This window comes from Vicugna pacos, chromosome 35 (assembly GCF_048564905.1).
Source record: "Vicugna pacos chromosome 35, VicPac4, whole genome shotgun sequence".
NCBI classification, from domain to species: Eukaryota; Metazoa; Chordata; class Mammalia; order Artiodactyla; family Camelidae; genus Vicugna; species Vicugna pacos.
This window is the reverse complement of record NC_133021.1, coordinates 12,375,480-12,391,338: the sequence shown is the minus strand read 5'-3', so window position 1 is coordinate 12,391,338 and position 15,859 is coordinate 12,375,480. Positions and strand designations below refer to the sequence as shown.

At 44.5% G+C, this 15,859-nt stretch overlaps 1 long non-coding RNA gene across 3 annotated transcripts; it reads left to right on the top strand.

Annotated features, from left to right (window-relative positions):
• Positions 1-4,531: 4,531 nt before the first annotated feature.
• LOC140691471 (uncharacterized) lies at positions 4,532-15,249 on the top strand. Of its 3 annotated transcripts, none has more exons than XR_012067102.1 (4): positions 4,532-5,492; positions 8,721-8,857; positions 12,180-12,337; positions 15,016-15,249. It is a non-coding gene; the product is annotated as an uncharacterized lncRNA (long non-coding RNA). The 3 variants fall into 3 exon arrangements; XR_012067101.1 differs by lacking the exon at positions 15,016-15,249 and adding an exon at positions 14,291-14,845; XR_012067103.1 differs by lacking the exons at positions 8,721-8,857; positions 15,016-15,249 and adding an exon at positions 14,291-14,845.
• The last annotated feature ends 610 nt before the right edge of the window (positions 15,250-15,859 follow it).

Here is a 15,859-nt window from a genome sequence, read left to right as displayed (position 1 = left end):
GAAGAGCTATCTGAAGACCCCTACTAACCAGACCAGAAAGCTTAATGTTGTGATTTTGCAATCCCCGAATGAGGATATCCCTTGTTTTCACTACACAATCCCGTAAACCCCCGTATGTGAGAGTCAGTGATTCTTTTAAAGTGACAGTCACATCATTCCAATGTCCTGCTCACTTGAACCTCTCCGGTGATTTCCCATGACCTTGGAACAAAACCCCAACTCCTACCATAACCCACACAACCTGCCTTGTCTTCCACCCCACCTCGCCGTCTGCCTCTCTCCCCAGATCCCATCAAGCTGCAGGCGCAGTCCTTTCCTTGCTCTTTCACAGATGTACCCAGTTCTGTCACCTGAAGGAGTGTGCAGTCTGTGGAATGTTCCATCGCCATGATCTTTGCAGAGATGACCGCTTCCTGTCCCTCCTGCCTCTGCTCAAACACCCCCTCTCTGAGGTTTCTCCCACAGCTCTATCAGACGCCTCCCACCTCCCTCCACCCCCACCCCAGGGCTGCATTCAGAGCCGTATCATCCTTTTACTTCTTCATGGAACTTGACAGTATCTGAAGTTACCTTGTTTGTTTAATTTACTTCTGTATTTGCCTTGCTTTTCCTACCCCAATTCCATCCCTGAATGAAAACACGGTGACCACAAATGATAAATGTTGGAAAAAAGGGAGCTCTCCTACACTGTTGGTGGGAATGTAGTTTTGGTGCAGCCATTGTGGAAAACAGTATGGAGATTCCTTAAAAAACTAAAAATAGACTTAACCTATGATCCAGCACTCCCACTCCTGGGTATATATCCAGAGGGAACTCTAATTCAAAAAGATACATGCACCCCAATGTTCATAGCAGCACTATTTACAACAGCCAAGACATGGAAACAACCTAAATGTGCATTGACAGATGACTGGATAAAGAAGTTGTGGTATGTTTATACAATGGAATACTACTCAGCCATTAAAAATAAGATATGCCATTTGCAGCAACATGGATGGACCCAGAAACATACTAAGTGAAGTAAGACAGAGAAAGACAAATATCACATGACATCTCTTGTATGTGGAATCTAAAAAAAAAATGGTACAAATAAACTTATTTACAAAACAGAAACAGACTCACAGACATAGAAAACAAACTTATGGTTATCAGCGGGGAAAGTGGTGGGGAGGGGTAAATTGAAGTCGAATTTTCAGATACATATTACTATATATAAAATAGAAAACAAGGTTCTACTGTATAGTATAGGGAACTTTATTCAATATCTCATAATAGCTTATAATGAAAAAGAATGTATATGTATAACTGAATCACTATGCTGTACACCAGAAACTAACACAACATTGTAAATCAACTATACTTCAATATATATATTAAAAAAATAACTCCACTGGGAGAGTAGAAGCCTTTTTCTGTCTGATGTCACACGTATTCCCATTCCCTGGCACAGATCCTGTTACATAGAATGAACCCAGTGAACATTTATTGAATGAATGAATGAATGAGCAAATGTGTCAGGCATGGTGCTGTTGGCTGAGGATCGACACTGAGCAAAAGCTAACACCCACCTAGCTCCGTGTGGCTTGTGGGCCAGTAGAGGAGACAGAAAATCAAATGCTCACCCCACAAACTGTAAGGTAGGAAGTGCTGTGACGGGAAATCTTGGGTGTAAGACAGATTTTAACAGGAGCCTGGTTTGGTGGAGGGTTCCTGGAGACAGGGGTGGGGGGTGTCCCTGGGGAAATGATACAATCTGAATCACAAGAGAATTTTTCCAGTTGATAATCTGGTGTTAATTGGGCAGTTAGTTTGGCTCTAAGCAGATAACCCAGTGAGAGAAGGGAAGTCACACAAGGGTGGGTTGCCAGCTCGCACAGCTGCTGAGTCCCACTGAGCCCAGCAGACTTCAGTTTCACAAGGCTTTTTACATTTAAATTCACTGACTTTCCCCTTTTTCTTTCCTTATTTCTCTTTTTTTCTCTCCTTATTGTTTTTTGTGTTTTGGGGGGAGAAATTTCTAAGAAATTCTCCTCACCAAATATAGATTTTTTTCAACCCACATTTGCTCCCCCCCACCCCCTAATTGTTTATGTTTCCAACATAGGTACTTTAAACATATCTTTTCGTACCGTTTTTATCTTTTCTGTTTGTCAGACGGTGACGATTTCATGCATATGTGGCTGAAGTGAAGCTGCTCTTCCTTCTTCCAAAGCTGGTCATCACAGGCAAGCAGTGTCGTGACAGGCTGGGGCACAGGCATCTGCAGCATCCGTCATCAGTAGGGAGGCTGGCGTGCTTGAGTCACTGGCTTTTCAAAAGGATAACATAGGCAAATCAGAAACCAGCCAGGCTCTGCCAGGTACGTTTTTGCTTCTCCTTAAATTCTCTGTGCCCTTCAAAGGAAATTTCTTCTGCGAGTTTCCTCTTTGTTTAAAGCAGTTTCTGAAAACGTGGTGCTAAGAGCCATCTGAAGCCCAGGAAGTCTCTCTGCCCCTTTTTACCTTTCCCAGGGCAGAGAGCATTGACAGCAAAGTTAATTACAGCCTAGAGATTTCAGAAAAGCTTGAGGTTTTAGCTGCTCTCACCTGGGAAAATCAGTTGTTCCTTACTTCACTCTTAGGGCTCTGCTAATGTGTGTCGGGTCTTCTTTTCAGCTGTCTCACCCTCCACCTGAGTGAAACACTGAGACACCCAGTCTTACCCTCTTTTGAGAAACAAAAATTACTGAGTAAATGTTCCAGACCTTATTGGCTTTATTCAAAGATTCAGTGAATAGGGAGGCATTCAATTTAGCAGATAGAAATAAACTCTGAGGAGCTGTATAAAATGAAACACTTTTTTTTTCTTAATCGAAGTATAGTCGATTTACAATATTGTGTTAGTTTCAGGTATATAGCATAATGACTCACTATTTTTGTAGATGAGTTTCTATTACAGGTCATCACGAGATAATGGGTATAATTCCTGTGCTGTGCAGTAGGTCCTTGTTGCTTATCTATTTTATATATAGTAATTTGTGTCTGTTAATCCCTTACCCCTAATTTGTCCTCCCCCTTCACTCTCCCCTTTGGTAACCGCAAGTTTGTTCTCTCTATCCATGAGTATGTTTCTGTTTCGCTTATACATTCAAAATGGAAGACTTTTATAGGCAGAAAGGAATGAACAGGGAGGCTAAAAGTGTGTTAGTCACTTTCCTTTAGGGGATGGCAGGGGCCTATGAGTCAGACTGCCTACTGGGTGCTGATCAGGTGATTCCTGATGGACGGGCTTAAGATTCCATTTCTGGGAGAGGCCAAAACTGTAATGAAGTCTCAGTTTGGTGATGTGGGGTTTAGCATAAGTGACTCCATTTGGGGCTGTTGTCTTGTTTTTAACACCTCCATGCTTTGATTCCTTGTACATTTCAAGATGAAGAGTTCCTGTCCCAAATCAGAGAGAGATTTCAGTTACCACCAGTTAGAAAATGCTACTTCTCTAGACTAGTAGTTCAAGTACCAGCCACTAGACTGATGCATGGGTTCCTCATTAGCCAAGTGCCACCCTTTTGTTGGATGAAGGACAGTGCACTGGAGTCCTGCATCTGAGGAATGTACCGTGTGCCATGTACCAGATGGTCCCAAACTCTCAGGACACCAAGTGCCCCACGTACCTCTAAATACAGAGAGCAAATGTCCCTTTTAGGGGCCGCAGGGTTGCATGCTAGTCAACTCTTTCATGGCAGCAACGGAAGGATGAAAATGACTGTTTAAAAGCCTGTGAACTTTGAATGATTAATTGAATGTAAAGTGGTTGTTAATTTGAAAAACACACATTTTCATGTAAAAGGATCAGATCTTTGCAGGTAGTGATTATCACAAACAAAAAGATCTGGCTTTGCGGGTAAGGATACTTAGAAATCAAGAAGAGAAAACATTCTGGGATGAAAACTTTTTCTGAAATATTTCTGTAAGTAAAGATTGGTCCTTGCTTTAGGTAAAAGTTGGAAGATGGAAAGAAAAACATATTCAGGGAAACAAAAAGCTTACAACAGGGTTTTGGAAACGAGGTCTTTTTAGACAGATGGATGTGGTTTCAGAATTGTTTTTTGGAAATTGTTTCTTAACTCTTTGACCTGAAATTGGGTTTCAGTTTTTTGCAGAATAAAGAATCCTTTTGGTGCTGGTTGTATAATGTCCTGTTAAGAATTCAGCATTTATTTTATCAAGAGATACATTTAATCCAATAGGATAAGAATTTTTTTGACACATTTCACTATATTTTTATTTTATATTGATATAAAGACAAAAAGATAAAGGTAAGAAAAAATTACCATTAGACAATAATGGAGAGAATGACATTTTCGTTACAGCCCTCCCCTCTGACACAGTCCCTCCCCAAAACACTGACTGGACAGCTGACCAATCCAGGATGTCAGTTGCTGGTTGGGTCCCAGGTAGAATGTTGGGGTGTCCGCTGGGGCTTGTTGTGGCTGGTGGATCCATGGTAACTGGGCAGAGCCCTGGGTGGGTCAGTGTCATAGAGGGGCTGCCGTCCTCTGTGGAGCTTGGCTTTGGGCTGATCCTCAGGAAGCTGAGTGCGGTCCTGGCGTTGCTGCTACCCAATGGCCGGAGCTCTCAGTTCACATTCCAGAGCCTCCAGTGGGAGACAGTGTTGAGTTTGCCTGTCCTCAATTTATTGATGGGTGTCTTATTTACTTTCAGACCTGTTCAATCTGTTAGAAGTCGCCTTTATGGAAGACATTAAAAGCAGCTGGCAGAAACACTGCCTGCACAGATTGAGGAGAATGCCACCTCATTGACAAGCTTTGTGCAGCTAAAAAGGAGTATGCCAGGATGGAGACACCTGTACAGAATGCCAGGCTAGAGAAGGAGCCAGTAAAAAAATACCCAGCCTCACCGACACTTACAGAAAGTTATGATGGTCAACCTGAGTTTGAGGAAGGAACTCAATTCTTTTGTCCAAGAACTAAAGAAAGATTCCTGCAGTCTAAACAAGAAGAGATGCCAGAGATGCTAAAACTGCTTGAGATTCTGGAAGAGGTCATGAGAATCACATCACAAGGGGCTTTTACAAACCAGCCAGGGGACCAAGCACCAAGTCCTGATGGTCAGTTTCCCAGGAGTGGGCCCTGTATGAAAGCTGTACTGGCCCCGCCCCTCCACTCAGGCCTCCCAAGCTGAAGTCTTCATTCACTCACTAGGTCAGATCTCCACCTGAACTGCACTGGGGCCAGTGGATGGAGGGGGATCCCCTCCTTTGGACCAGAGTTCCTCCAGCTTTACCAGTGAGCACAGCAGTGAGCTTTTTCACAGTCAACATCTCCATCTAAAATGTACTAGAATTCCCAGAATACACCAAAAAGTGTGGGACTTTCTCAGTATTCACAGAATGCTTGGATTATCTCTAATTAGCAGTGAAAGGAATGTATTTAAGAGCCTCATCTGTTACTCAGTTTGAACCTTCATCAAGCCACATTTCTCAAGACAGTTTTGGTAACTATTATACCTAAATTGTATAAAAGAACTGTATATATGGTTTTCTCTGTACAAATATTGCATTATAATTTGATAATATATGTAGTTTATCATTATAGACATTTACTTGGCCATAGCATTTTTTCTAGAGTTAAATATCTTTTTTTTAAATAGACTATATTTTTAGAGCAGTTTCAGGTTCACAACAGAATTGAGCAGAAAATACAGAGAGTTCGTACATACCCCTCCCCACCCACACATACATGCTCCTCTACCCTCAACACCCCTCATCAGTATGGCGTATTTGGTAAGATTGATGAACCCACACGGGCACATTATTACCAACCAAAGTCCATAGTTTACATTAGGGTTTACTCTTGATGTTGTACATTCTATGGGTTTTGACAAATGCATAATGACATGTAACTGCCACTATAGTACCATACAGAATAATTTCATCACCCTAAAAATTCCTTGTGATCCGTCTGTTCATTTCTCCCTCCCTTCCTCTCCCCAAAGCCCTGGAAACCACAATCTTTTTATTGTTTCTGTAGCTGTGCCTTTTTGAGAATGTTATTTGCTTGGAATCATACAATTTGTAGCCTTTTCAAACTGGCTTCTTTCATTTAGTAATACATCTTTTAAGTTTCTTCCATGTCTTTCATGACTTGATAGATCTTTATTTTTTACTGCACATGTACTTTTAATTTACATATATGTATTGTTCATTGTTTCTGAGAATGTTTTGAGCTTTAGCTTTTTAAACTTACATAGTTATCAAAGGAATAAAGCCACCCACAACATAAGAATTAATTCCAAAAGATACATACACACTGCTATTAACAACAACATTATTTATAATTGCCAAGATATGGAAGCATCCTAAGGGCACATCAATAGTTGAATAGATAATGAAGATGAAGCATATACATATATATATACATACACACACACACACACACACATATATATAGTGGAATACAATTCACCCATAAAAAGGATATTTTGCCATTTGCAGCCCTTCATTCATTTTTTTTCTCTTCAAAAACCAGAATTTTATAACTAGCAGAGACATTTCCATTACATCAAAAACAACAAAATACCTAGAAATAAACCTGCCCAAGGAGGTTACCTATCCTCTGAAAATCAAAATGACTCAAAGTAATGGAGAGACTTCTTGTGCTCTTGGATTGGAAGAATCAACACTATCAAAATGGCCACACTACCCAAAGCAACCCACAGATCCAATGCAACCCCCATCACAATACTTGTGACATTCCTCACAGAACTAGAGCAAACAATTCCAAAGTTTATAAGGAACCACAGAAGACCCTGAATAGCCAATGCAATCTTTTGTAGGTCTCTTTTTTTTTCTTTCTCTTTCTTCTTTTTATTCTCTTTTCTTATGGTTTGATAACTAGAGAAGTTCCTTTAACATTTGTTGTAAAGCTGGTTTGATGGTGCTGAAATCTTTTAGTTTGTGTTTATCTCTGAAGCTTTTGATTTCTCCATCAAGTCTGAATGAGAGCCTTGCTGGACAGAGTATTCTTGATTGTAAGTTTCCCCTTGCATCACTTTAAATATACCATGCCACTCCTTCTGGCCTGTAGAGTTTCTGCTGAAAAATCAGCTGATAACCTTATAGGAGTTGCCCTGTACGTTATTTGTTGCTTTTCTCTTGCTGCTTTTAATATTTTCTCCTTATCCTTAATTGTTGTCAATCTGATGACCGTGTGCCTTGGTGTGTTCCTCTTTGGGTTGATTCTGTGTGGTACTCTCTGTGCTTCCTGGACTTGGGTGACTGTTTCCTTTCCCAAGTTGGGGACATTTTCAGTTATTATCTCTCCAAAAATTTTCTCAGGTCCTTTCTCTCTCTCTTCTCTTTCTGGGACTCCTGTAATGTGAATACTAGTGCGTTTCATGTTGTCCCAGAGTTCTCTTAAACTACCCTCATTTCTTTTCATTCTTTTTTCTTTTTTCTGTTCTGTCACAGTGATTTCCACTAATCTGTCTTCTAGCTCACTGATCTGTTCTTCTGCCTCATTTAGTCTCTTCTTGGTTCCTTCTAGTGTATTGTTCATTTCAGTGACTTTATTTTTCAACTCTGTTTGGGTGTTCTTTATATTTTCCAACTCTGCTAAAATCTTCACTCTGTGCATCTACACTCATCTTGAGTTCTCTGAACATCTTGGCCGTAATTACTTTAAATTCTTTCTCATCACTTACTTCTTCTTCTAGGATTTTATCTTGTGCCTTGGCCTGGGAAATATTCCTTTGTCACCCCATATCATCTATCTTTCTGTTTGTGGATTCCTTCCACAGACTTTGGGATTGTTTTCTTATTTCTGGTATCTGCCCCTGGTGGGTGAGGCTGGACGAGGGGCTTATGCAGTTTTCCTGGCAGGAGGAGCCGGTGCCTGCCCACTGCTGGGTGAAGCTTGGTCCTGGATCTCTGGTGGGTAGGGCTGTGTCCAGAGGCCTTTGTGGCTTAGGAAGCCTGCCGATTGGGGAGGGGGAGCTGTGGTCCCACCCTGTATGTTGTTTGGCCTGAGGCTTCCCTACAGGCTGTTGGGTGGGGCTCGGTCTTGGTGCTAATGATCCAGTCAAGATGTCAGCTCCCAGGAAAGCTCCTGCAGAGGAACACTCCCGGAATGTCCACCACCAGCTTTTATGTCCCAAGTGAGGTGCAGCTGTCCCCCACATCCCCAGGAGACCCTCCAAATCCAGCAGGCAGGTCTGGTCCAAGTCCCTACAAAATCACTGCCTCTGTCCTTGGACCTGGTGCACATGAGATTCTGTGCACCCTTCCCAAGTGAATGGAGACTCCATTTGCCCCAGTCCTGTGAGGCTTCCAGAGCCAAGCCCCCTTGGTCTTCTAAACCAGATGTCCTGGGGTCTCCTTCTCTTCCCAATGCCAGGACCCGAGCTAGGGAGCCTGACGTGGGACTTAGAGCTCTCACTCCTGTGGATTTGTAACAAATCTTCAGCTTGTGAGTTGCCCACCCGCAGGGTATGGGGCCCAATTATATAGCAAGCATGCCCCTCCTACTGCCCTGCTGTGGTTCCCTCTTGATGTTTCCAGTTGCAGAAGGTCTCTTTTTGCTAGGTTCCAGTCTTTTTTTCAATGGTTGTTTAGCATTCAGCTGTGGTTTTATTGTAGTCATGAAGAGAGGCGAGATTGTGGTCCTACCACTCCGCCATCTTGACCAGAAAATCCTGATAAGAATTTTGTTTTTCCTCTTCCAGTTTCTTCAGACGGAGAGACTCTGAATTCAATCTGAGTGAAAGGAAAAGTCTGGTGTTCATGTTTTTGGGGATAGCTGGCTTATTTAACAATGGTTTCTCAGTTCAAGAACTGAAGGAGCAGCTAACTAGGAGGGAAGGTATGATTTGCATTCTCTAAACTCTTGGCTCAGGATGAAGTTGTGTTCATTGTGTTCCACATGTCTTCCATTGTTTACTTCAGGAATTTATAAGACACTGGAAATCAAGTGTTTCTGAGCTGTTCAGTTCCCATTTTTGCTGGATTTTCAAAATTCTGCTGAAGTTCTTCCACATGCTAGATTTCTCAATATATGTTTCTTATTAGACGGACTCCGTATGGTTAGCTGTTGCTTGTTAAATCATTTACATGGCCCGAGGTCAGAAGGTGTTGTTTCACATTTTGCTTGATGGAAAACCTCACTGGACTCCAGTGTTTTTATAGCAGAAGATCAGTTTCAGTGAAGTGGTAGAGAACTTCACTTCTAATGTGTCTGTGTAGCAATACATTCACCAGGCATTCGAATCTTCTGGAGAAGCTATAAAGCCATGAGGTCTGTGTGTGGAGTTTCGATGTGGTGGTTCCCCATCTGAGCTGGGCTGGTTTGCACGTTGTCATGTTCATGCGGCAGTGAGGGAGAAAGTCAACGTAACATTCTTTCCAAGAGAGGCAATGGAGAGGTGGCTTTTCTCGCTGGGGTATTATGTAAGAAATTAAGATGTCTGGAGGTCATCGACGGTAACTGGAGGAGAAAATTGAACTGAACAGGCTGCTTCTACTTAGAGGGGCTTCTTGAGATTATTTACAAGTCGGAGTCCAGCTCTGGTAGAGCTCAGTTTCACGGAGTCAGAGAAAAGCTGTAAAATGAGCCTAAATCAGTCCATCCAACATCTGAAAGAGCATGAGGTGGGTGCAGGGGGAGGTGGACAGAGAGGAAGGGAAATGAGAGGACTCCTTCCAAAATCCTCTTAAATTTATTCCTTTTGTCTTTGTCTGTGTCTCCTTGGCTCTCATCTCTTTCAAGAAGTCTCCAAGTCGAGCGAATGGGGGTGAATAGCCAAAATGGTAGCCATCAGTGCTCTCTGGTAGGAAAGCCTCTGGACTTAGGCGGCCATTTTCCCTTGGATCAGGGATGTCCAAAGTCACATTCTATTAGCTCAGCCGCACATGCAAAATCATAACCATAAACCCAGAAATGTGCTGTGGAATTTTCTCCAGCTCTCTTAACGAGCTTTGCAAAGCTCCTCTGTCAAGGAGAGTGGGGAATGTGTAATTTCAAACACATTTTTAATAGTTTCTCTTGGCTCTCTGGGAAGAAGAGGGAGGTGTGCTGACGCGGCTCTAGGAGAGGCAGCAACTTTACAAGAGTAATGTGAAACAAATCACCCAGGTGCTAGTAGCACTTGGAAAGCACGGGGAGCTGCCTGGGAAGCTGGGGCTCATCAGGCAAAGAGCAGCACGAGAGTTTACTGCACAGCTCTGGAAATCAAGCCAGTATGGCATCTGGGGAGTACCAGTGAAGACAGGCACCTTCAAGATCTTTGAGAAAATCATTCTCAGTTGGACCTACTTTTCAGAGTCCCTTTTCCCCTTATGCCCAAGCAGGATTTTGTAAAACAGGAGAAAGAGGTAACAAGAGTGGGAGGGAATGGTAGCAGGTGCCAGACCACCAAGGAGCACTAGTTAGGACAACTGGAGCCCTTGGCTCTTGGCTGTAGCAGCAGATACCTGGTGTAGCTCAACATCTTAGACACACCGGAGAGGATTCAGGTCCCCTCCGGAGACCAGAGAGGAGGACGTGTGTGACTCTTGGGCTTCTGTTGCCCTCCCCCCAAAAAAGACTTACCTGAAAAGGATGTGAAAAAATGACAGGAAAACCTTATACTCAGGATAAAAGCAATCATTAAATATGAACTTAAAGCTCTCCCACCTTGGTCTATTTTCCCACCAATATTTATAGGTACCTGACCATGGCTTCTTAGCTGAAAAAATCAGAACTCAGGGTCAAATAGCAGGTCAGGATATTTGAAATGGACAATTTTGAAACATCTGTGACTATGGCCACTGTAATATAGGTTTAATTCAATGACTGTAATAAAGTAATTATGCTTTTCAAATCAGGAAATGCCACCTTTATTGAGATAAAACCTTTTTGATCTCTTATCTCACTGGTAATGGAGAAGCTATTTCTTCATGATCAGTTTCAATGTCCCATCTGTTTTTAAGGAAGAGAAGAACTGGGGACCTACTGAATCAAGGGGGCTAAGAAGTCTTTAGGGATCGTCTGTTCCAAGCCCCTCGTTTTATAGATGATGAGACCAGGGCTCAAGGGAATGACCGAATCAGTGGTGGAAACCCTCAGAGCCCCCACTCCTAAGCTCCATGTCATTTCTGTTACGTTCTACAGCCGTTGTGTATGTGCTTCACCTGGGCTAGTTCTGCCTTGAGAGGTCTGCTCCTGGCCATGTACCCCTGTCCCCACCCAGTGTCTGCAGTAGAAGATGGCTGGCTTCACTTAACTCCTAGCATTGCACTGGGCACTGGCACTGCAGCCCAAGTGGGAAGGAAAATGTTGAGTGGGGTCTGGCTTTGGGACAAGTTGGCTAATCATGGTGAGTGGCTGGTAGGAGCTGTGAGAAAGACATGAGCTCCCTGGGGTACCATTCTCTCCCCCAAGCCCTGAGTTTATCCTCCCAGCCTCCTTTTAGGTCATCTATTTCTTCCCCGTCAAAAACATCTGGTTGTTTCAAAACTGAACTTCTCATGCATTTCAGCTCATGTAGGAATGTCGAAAAGCTGTTCTGAAAAACACAGGTCCTCCCTGTGCCAAACCAGTTGGGCTGGAATGAACAACTGTTGTTATAAATCTCCACTCTGCCTCTTCAACAGCCCCAGAAGGTACAAAATAGAATGTTTCATGAGACCAGCCAGATGGATTGAATAAGACCTGCCTGGAGAAGCCCTGCGTGTTGAGTATGGAGACACCACTTACTCTCCTCCCTCCTCTGACTCTCTTCTTTCAGACAATTTCTGGGACTGTTGGCAAGAGGATGGCATGTCAGGGTTCTCTGTGTTCACAACAAATTCTTTTGTGTCCTTAAGTGGAAAAATATTTTATGACATGGCAGAGTGACTGCTTGTTCTATGAGTGATTCACAAGGAAAACTCAGCGACCTAATGATGTGTGTCCTCGCCAAGACCAAGGCAGGGAAAGGGATTTTAAAAAAAAGTGACCCAGAATTAAAAGACTGAGAGGAACTTTTAAGATGCTAGACCACCTAGCACTGAGCTCTTCCCACCATGGTCAACGGAGCTTCCACCTTGGCTACCCTTTTCTTCAAACCCATTCCACAGGTATCCTTGTCAAAAGGGTGAAATGCACAAAATTTTCTGTCCGCTTGGGCTTTGTTTTAATGTTTTGTTCACCACTCCCTATTTCCTAGGATGTGTGTTCTTATCAAGATGGTCTGTTGTCATAATTCAGTGCTGTAAACAAAGGCTTCCTCAATGCTCCCAGAATCAGAGGACATGCAAGAGAGGAGACTCGAGGAGGAATCATCTAGTTTGGTGTACCACACACTGCAAGATTGCTGTCTGCAAGGTATCTGTCAGTAGAAGACTTGGATCTGGTCTTGCCAGCACAGGGAGCTCACTGCTTCCCGAGGCAGAGCCCATGTCAATGATGCACAGCTGTAATTTCTAGGAGGTTCTTCGTTCTCTTGTGGAACAAGTCTGTCTCCCTGACTTCCCTCTGCAGCTCCCTCTTCTTCTTGATAGACTGTCCTCTGAATGTTTGAAGGGAACACTCACATTTCCCAAAACATTCTTTCCCAAGAAGTGCATCCTGGTTTTTTGGTCACTTCTCTAGTTTTACGCTTTCTCTTCCTCCTCTATTTACATTCTAGTTATCCTTAATCCTCTGACCTTTTTCTTATGAACGTCGGCCAACCCGAGTCTCCTCCACCCTGTTCTGTGATTTATTTTTGGAGACTAAATGTAAGACTTTATCTTTCTTCTGTGTTAAGCTTCATTCCATCAGTTTCAGCCAATATTTGAGACTGTTGATGGCCTTTTGAATCCCGAGTCTGTCGTCTATGGTACTGGCAATCTCTCTTTATTTTATTTTATTTTATTTTATTTTTTCATTTGCAACGTTGATATTTTCTCTCTTCAAAAAAATGACTGATAAAAAAGTTAAATTCTAGGAACAACTCTAGATGTTATCAGACCATGAATCATTCTTCAGATTCAATTGTTCATCAGTTTCAAATCCAGCTAACTTTCTTATCATCCAGTGTCTATTTCACCATACTGCCTATAAAAATATTGTGGCTGTTCTGTCGCATTTTGCTGAAGTCACCACAAAGTGTGTCCACGGCAGTTTCCTCCTCTATCGACTTGGAGATGTGGTGAAAAATGGAATTAAACCTAGAGTAGGAACTTATATTGGCCAAGTGGGTAGCAGCTCTCTTTTCTAAATATTCTTCTCACATTTCTATTTGCTTCACTGCCTTTGCTGCCAGCATTCGTCTTGGTTTCACTTGAGGGTCCCTTCTCTTCCAAGCTCCAAGCACTAAGATGCTTTTTGTTGACCATCAAAGCATTTATGTCTCATTCCCTAAGTTCCTGCTAGCTTGTCCTCCAGGATAACACCTGCACTTTAACTGCAGCCTTCTGTGCCTCAGCCCAAAAGAGTGGGGCTAGGGAATCTGTGGCAACACCAGCAACTGGTGTCATTACATCTCCTGGGAGCTGCTGCTTACTCTGTAAAGCTGGCCTTCTCACAGTCTGCTTGTTTGTGTGTCTGGCAACTCTCACCATGCACCCAGCTCCCCAAGCCCCACCCCAGCATGGCAGGCGGCGCTCCTGTCACCCAGTGGGAACCCTCCATGTGTCGCCAGGCCAGGCTTCTTTCAGCTGATATTGGGAATAGTGTTAGGGGATTTTTGCCCTCAAAGCTCTTTCCTAAACTGTGCTAAGTCAAGTTAGACCAGTTGGGAGTTTAAAAACCGCCATCTCTCCTTTTTTCTCAACTCTCTTCCCAACAGTCTCCTTCAGTAGCAACAAGTGGGAGGGTTCATTCATTCACTCATTCAGCAAAGAGTCATTAAGCACCTAATGTGTGCCAGTCTGAGGTAAGCACTGGGGATTCAGAGGGGAGCAACACAGCAAAACTCCACCCTCAGGAAGGCACCAGTCCCACAAGGAAGACAGGTTTGAAACATATAAAAACAACAGTGAGAGAAGTGGGTTTTGGGAAGGACAAAGCTTAACTCCCTCCAGAGGTCTGGGCAATAATGTGGGAGGTGACATAGATCACCTGAGTGGACCTGAGAGCCTTATAGAAGCTAGATGTCCCTGGGGACCGTGCCCAGCGTCTCATCCCAGCCAGCTCTTCTGTGTTCCCGCAAGGTGGAGGGTTCCATCTGCAACTTGGGATGAAGATCTAACAGGACCTCATTTCATAGCCCATCTCACTTTAAACTCTGAGGTTGTCACAGCTTTCATTTATCTATGAATATTTACCAACCTTCAGGGTGATTTATTTTTGCAGGATAAGTGTCTGCAAGGTCTCCATCTCATCGCTGGAGTTGCCAGCTACCCCCACCGTCTTCCCTTCCTCTTCAAAACTCCAGCTATGCCCAGAAGTGCCCCCAGAGACACCCATTTGAATTACAATTCTTGACTGTTCTGTCCCAAGGGCACTGGATTTCAGAAACCAGGGCGGAAATGTTTTGGACGACCACAGCCATGACTCGGTTTATATGGCTCGGCGAGATCAGTTGAGGGGCAGTGTCTCCAGACACCCTTTCCCGGGGCTGTTCGTCCCCTGACATGCAGCCCCTTGGCCCTGCAGTCTGTGCAGCTGGGAGAAGAAGAGGGGAAAAGCTTAGGAGAAGTGTTTTCTCAGCCTCGTCCATCGTGGGAAGGCGCTGCTTCCCGCCGGGTGCCGCCCCCTTCTCTGTCTTGCTGCTGCATCGGTCCCCTCCACATCACAGGGCACATCTGGCTGGTGGTGGCTGCACAGCCACTTTGTCCCCTTGCTGGCGTCCCTTCATCGCCCTTTTCCAGGTCGTCCCAGGCCGCTTTCCCTCCAGAAGCCCCTTGGAGGCAGGTGAGACAGTTTCACAGAGGCTGGGAGCTGGAGTGCCCTGAAACACATTTGCAAACGAGGAAAATTTCCCTTTTGTGTTCTCCCTACACATTTGACAGGAATTAACGTTTCCCCCAGGGGGGAACCAATTTCACATATTGAAACCAAACTTTTTTCCTCCTCAGTTTTGCTCCCTCCCTTGCTCAGTCTCGGGTTCAAAAGGAACGATTTCCTCGGAAATAAAACCACTTGTGCTGGAGGGAGCGCAGCGGGAAACAGGCGGTGAGGACGCCCGGGTTCAGCCCACCGTCCTGAGAGCTGCAGGCCTGTCACCACGCATATCCTGCCCTGGCGCCCTGGCCGGCGAGAGGGAGAGCCTGTTTTCCCTGGAAAAATAATAAAGTGCGGAGTCGGTTTCTTTTCAAATGGCTTCTGTTTCCCAATTCAAGTTGAGTTTTCTGTCAGGAAATGATCACCCATTAGGCCTTTAAGGTGGGTGTAAGGGGGGGCAGGAAGGGGGAGTGGGAGAAGGAGGAGGGAGGAAGGGGAGGGGGAGGGTACAGAATGGAGGAGGGGGAGAGGGAGACAGAGGAGGCCGAATTCAAGGGGTGAGCTGCGTCCTCCGCCCTGGGTTAGGCCAGCTGGGGCTGAACTGGGTGGTCGGGTCCTGGCTTGCTCCTCAAAGTCTGACAGCACGGAGCGCCCTGGGTGCAGCAGACCTTCTGCTCACAGCTACTGCTCTTCTGCCCGTGGTGGGGCTGTTCACACAGCCTTGGGTAGGGCTCCCTTCAGGAGGGACAGGGCCCCCAACAACAGACAGGCTATACATGAGTAATGAAGCCGGGAAGCCACTGGATGTCAGCAGCCTGGGTCATTATAGGACCAGGGGAGGGGGATGGGCCGGTGAGAATCCCAGGCGTCCCTAGACAAGTCTGCTTCCAGGAAAACAAAAATGGAACCAGGGGGCGGGGCCCGGGGCCTGAAGACAGAGGCAGGGCCATAAACATGCATGTCTGGGCAGCGTGTGTT